General features: G+C 47.2%; 1 non-coding gene across 1 annotated transcript; it reads right to left on the reverse strand.

Moving 5' to 3' along the window:
* Nucleotides 1-662: 662 nt before the first annotated feature.
* On the reverse strand, nucleotides 663-761 carry trnar-ucu (transfer RNA arginine (anticodon UCU)). Its single transcript has 2 exons — nucleotides 724-761; nucleotides 663-698 (listed from the first exon to the last, which is right to left on the reverse strand). It is a non-coding gene; the product is annotated as a tRNA-Arg (tRNA).
* Nucleotides 762-5,693: the final 4,932 nt, after the last annotated feature.

Genomic DNA, 5,693 nt, shown 5'->3' on the forward strand with positions numbered 1-5,693 from the left:
AAATTGCGCACAGCAAGCTCCCACAAACAGATATGAACAGATATCCTGTTTTAGTGATATTGTTTGAGGGACAAATACTAGTCAGGACACCAGTGATAATTACCCTGCTCTTTGTCGAAATAGTCTTTGCTGTCCACCTGAGAGGCCAGACAGGGCCTTGGTTTTTCGTCTCATCCAAAAGACGGCATCTCCGATAGTGCAGCACTCCCTCAGTATTGCACTGAACTGTCAGCCTAGATTTTTGTGCTCATGTCTTGGAATAGTTAGTGGATTTCAGGAGAGGGGAGGAATCTCTCCCAAGCTCCACCTTAAACTCCGCACAGACATGTCCCATAAACCCTATCTCTCCCTAACTGTTTTTTTCTGAATCTTTTTCCCCTGATGGACTTCGCAGGCTTCCTTGAACGGCCACTGCTGATCTAACCTGTAACACCAGCAGAAAACGGTAAAGAAACAAATAATGACTGAGGCGGCAGGGAAAGTAATTCAGAAAAGTACAGTGGAATGAATAAAATATTTCAAGTAGGTGCGCAGATTGAAGCTGGACTGTTCTTCAATCACAATTCAGGCGATCTCATTGACCATTCCCATTCTCCGAAGGGCATCAATGAACCAGTTGTGATTTTGCTGCAAAATTTCACCAGCGGAACCTGGCTAAATAACGACTTTGGTGGGATTCGAACCCACAACCTTTAGAATGACTTTCACCGAAATATCATTAACTAGAAGTCTAATAGCGCTATCCATTGCGCCACAGAGCCGATGACAAATGATGTTTTCACGTTACTCATTACAGGGATAGTCATTGTCGTCAAGTACAGATTTATCTCCTAATCTCTCTGCTGCGCTACTTGCCGCTCTCACTGTCAATCTTCCTGCCTATCGCTTTGTCTCATTCTCAATATCTCGCTCTCAATCTCTCTCTCACTGTGTGTGCCTTGCTGTGTGTCTCTGTGCCTTTCTCTGTCTCTCCGTCTCTCTCTCTGCTTTTGTCTCTCTTCCGCTCCCAGTAGGGTTGTAAACACTTCAACCTAAGTCTACAGATATGTGGTACAGGTCGGGAAGACTCAAGGCTTGGAGACACCGAGTGTCTGTAGGGGCAGAACAGCAGTTTAATCAAGTAATGCCACGCAGCCACCAGCACACAGCTCAGGTAAACTTCCTCATTTCTTGTCAGGACAGGATTAGCCCTCCCCAGTAGGGGCCGAGCTTTTCTGATTACAGGCAGTGCAGTGGGGAAATGGTCGGCAGTTGGAGCTCTGGTTTTGGAAATGTTGACATATATCAGATGCTTCCACTTGTGGGGTGTCCAAAACTAGGGGTCATCAATACTCGATAGTCACTGACAAATCCAATAGGCAATTCAGAATAAACTTCTTTCCTGAGAGAGTGGTTAGAATATGGAACTGGCGGCCACGTGGAGCGTTTGAGACGAATAGATGCATTTCAGGGGAAACTTGGATACACACAGGAGGGAGACCGGAACAGAAGGTTCTGCTGATCGGATGAGATGAAGCAGCTCGGGAGGAGGCTGGTGTGGAGCAGAAACACCGACACACACCAGTTGGGCCCAATGCTCCGTTTAAGATTAGTAAAAGTCAGCGTCATTCTACGTAATTCCCGCCTTCTGTTTGGCTTCGTTCTTTGATGGAATGGGAATATCGACAATGTTGGAAATGTAGATTCAGCTTCTGTCGGCAAACTTCAGCGGAAGAGCAGCTCCCGCCACTGGATGCAGAGATACCGGAGAGACTGAGGACTCTGGGGGAGGGATGTCCGCGTGTTGGACAGACTCAGAACATTAGGAACAGCTATCGCCCAGTGTGTAAAACGGCCACCGACCCACTCGACCCTGAAAATTATTCGGGTAAAATTACACGCAGAAGCGAAGATCAGTTGCTTTCTCCACGAGGTTAGGCGGGAGCTGCGAGCTTGAGAAATAGCAGTGGAGAGAATGCTGAGCAATGTCAGGGTCAGCGCTCTGAGAAAAGAGAGGATTAAAGAACAAAAAGCAGATTTAGAACTTCTGAACAGATCCGCCGCGAGCAGGTTCCGACCGTCTGCTAAACAAACCCCGAGACTTTCGAATCCAACATCTTAACCACTCGGCTGTCATATCTGAAAGCGCCTCCCTTTTAAACAAACCCAGAATGATCCGGGACTGAATCACTTTTGTTCATGTTTCTGTCCTGGGACAAACAAGTGGATTGCAGTTGTCAATCATAACATGGTTTGGAGGGAACTTCCTGCATTAATCAAACCACCAACAGCCTCCAGCTATCAATCAACTCTCCCCATCAGAGAGAGTGAGAGAGAGAGACTGTCAGAGGTTCCTGCATCCAGCCCTGAGCCGGTTACACTCACAAGCTGCTCACTCACACCCCGCTGTCAGAAACACTGAACATTTTTACCGAGACTCTTCAAAATAAGTCTATAAAATGAGAAAAGATCAAAGTTCGTCAAAATTCGATTGAATGGAACAACTTTAATAAACTTTCCACCGTCACTCGGTTACCATTTTCGGCATTCCTTCAATCGGTAGAATAAATTATCGGCTGTTAGAATTTTCTTCACTGGGTTGAATAATTTTTGTGTGAGGAATGTTCCAGCGTCATAAACCAGGGGAACGCGCCGACCGAGCTGTGCCTTGGTCGCTTCTGTGCAGTCGGACAGTTCGCCCTTCATTCTGCTCTGATTCTCTTTCCCAAAGCGGATCGACAGATCCTCAAATCTGCTGACTGGGTTTTCTGTTTTTGGTTGCTTTCGATTTGTCCCGCTCCCGACTAGCAATGTATTCCAGACCTCGGAGCAACCCTCCTCCTTGCATCGTGTCCCAGCCTCGATTGAAAGCGGCCCACAGCAACCCCAACCTGGTCACCAACCCGCTGACAGACACACGGCGGTCACACTCTGCTTCAGTGAGATTAATGTCCAGAGCGGGTTCAAGATCGAATGCAATCGCGAGCAGAGCAGATCACTTGAGAGCGAAACAACTTTGCCTTTTATACCTGTCTTCAAAAGTCTGCACTGCTGCACTCAGACAGTTCATTAGGACGATAATGTATCCCAATAAGTTGATCCCAATTCAGCCGATCTCAGGGGTGCATAATGAAAAATGTGAAGGTACTGCATTGGCTGGAATCAAACGCGGGTCTAACACGGCAGGCAGAAAGCTCCACCTGAACCAGGCAATGTCCGCACAGACCCGCGCTGCAGGTGTCCAGTTAGAAACGTGTCTGAAAGGACATGCAGTCTGACAGAGCTCCTGTGATGACCTGACCCAGTCTGATCAACAGCCACAGCACCGGCTGCTTCCAGCTGCGATCACCGAATGTTTAGGGCGTTCGCCGTGAAGTTGAGTGGGATATTTCTGCGCAGATGCGAATCCTGCCCCCCAACGCTGCTGGTTCAAGCTCTCTTCCAGAACCGATCTGAAAGGATGGCTGATCAGCTGTGGGAGGCGGTGCGGTGCCGTGCTGTCCGTCACTACTGTCAGTTAGGCTGCATGTGTCCAGAGTGAAAGCTGTCTGGACGCCCAGCAGACTGACTTTAGTTTGACCATCTTTTTAATTTGTTTTCCAAGAGTTGCCCTGAGCACGTGATGCGTTTCCTTCTGGAGAGCAGTTCGCCAATCCAGCTCCGAGGGAAAGTGCGTTGTGACTGGAGTCACTTGTGTAACAGGAAGAGTCGATTCGGCAGCATTTCCCTTCTTGGAGGACATTCATCAACAAGTTGAGGTTTTGTTGTAAAATCACCCGGTTGAGCCCCGGAATCAAGAAGCCCTGATCTGAAACAGGACTCGAACCCACAACCTCCCAATGACTGCATCTTGATTCATTCATTCATTATTCACAGATCCAATGAGATCTCCAGTGCGCCACAAAGCCGATTACGTCATAAAGCCTTTTCAGTTACCCGGCTGGTTGGTTTTCACGTTGCTCCCGTGACGCTCGGACAATGTGGGGAAATCAGCGCAAAATCTGCTTTTCCCCTATTTAAAGGAATGTTGTTTTCTACAGTGTCGATAAGCTGTGAGAAGCTGAGTTTTTACTAACAATAAATGGAGCTTGGGTGGGATTTGAACACAAAACCTCCCACATATACATCTAGAAAATATTCCAAACCGAAAGTCACACCCCTTAACCAACGAGGCGCCAACAAAACACCTGGCCCCTCATGAAGCTTTACAATCTCAGAATCTGTCATTCGTGAAGAAAGCCATTCAACCCATCGTGCCTGCGCTGGCTCTCTGAAAGAGCTGTCCAATTAGTCCCACACCCCATAGTAGTACAAATGTTTCCCTTTTGAAGTATATATCAGTAATTTGAGACATGACATTAGCTGAGTGCAGCATGTTTCGGAGCAAAAGGTGAAATTGGACCTGACGTTTAAGATGATTGATATCAGACCAGAGGCGACAGGAGGAAACTCAGCGAGTTGTTGTGCCCTGCAATGCACTGCCTGAAAGGGTGGTTGAAGCAGATTCATTAGCAGCTTTAAGAAGAGTATTGGCTAAATACCCGAAGGGAAATCATTTACAGATCTATGGGGAAAGAGCAGATGAGAGGGAATAATTGTGCAGGTCTTTCATAGACCACTACAGGCACGATGGACCGAATGACCTCGTTTTGTGCTGTATTCCTGGCCCACCTCACATCTTCCACCCTCGGTAAACTTCAGGTCATCCCAAACTGTTAACTCGCACGTGGTCCCGTTCACACATCACCCCGGAGCTCGCTGACTTACACTGGCTTCCGGTTAAGCAATGCCTCGATTTTAAAACGTTCATCTTTATTTTCAAGTCCCTCCACAGCCTCGCCCCTCACTATCTCTGTCACCTCCTCCAGTCCTTCAACCCTCCGAGATCTCTGCGCTCTTCCAATTCTCGCCTCTTGCGCATCCCCAATTTAATCGCTCCACCATTGGCGGCCGTGCTTTCAGCTGCCTCGGCCCTAAGCTCTGGAAATCCCTCCCTAAACCTTTCCGCCTCTCCCCCTCTCTCTCCTCCTTCAAGACGCTCCTTAAAACCCTCCTCTTTGACCAACCTTTTGGCCATCTGCCCTAATATCTCCTTATGTGGCTCGGTGTCAAATGTTGTTTGAAAACGCTCCTGTGAAGCGACTTGGGTCATTTTACTCAGTTAAAGGCGTTACATAAATGCCAAGTTGTTGTTGTTGTATTATTGTATGATTCTATGACGAGGCTCTGTGCGGTTTTTCTTTTAATCTCTTTACTCTTTAGGGTAATCAGAGGCAAGATGACCCGAGGCTTTAAACCTTTCTAATAATTGGTTTGATGAACATTATTACACAACTTTTACAGACAGAGATTCGGACAACATTTAAAGTGAGTTCTGCAACTCGAGACTCATAACGGACAATTTTTCTGCTTCGGGAGACGGGGAGGTTTATTATTTATAAAAACTGAAAATGCTGGAAATACTCAGCAGGTCAGGCAGCATCTGTGGAGTGAGAAACTGAGTTAACGATTTAGGTCCATGACCTTTCATCAGAACACATTTCCTGAGCTGCTGAGAGTTTCCAGCATTATCTGTTTTTATTTCCGATTTCCCGCATCCGCAGTATTTTGCTTTTGTCTGAGGTCAGTTATTTGTCAAACGTTTCAGCGGCTCAGGAAAGTGTCCCTGGAGCAGACTGAGCAGCATTCCCTGTGTCTCCGTGTTTCAGAGACGG

Source organism: Somniosus microcephalus, unplaced genomic scaffold (genome assembly GCF_052327205.1).
Source record: "Somniosus microcephalus isolate GS21.2 unplaced genomic scaffold, FLI_Smic_1.0 unresolved_chr1, whole genome shotgun sequence".
Taxonomy (NCBI): domain Eukaryota; kingdom Metazoa; phylum Chordata; class Chondrichthyes; order Squaliformes; family Somniosidae; genus Somniosus; species Somniosus microcephalus.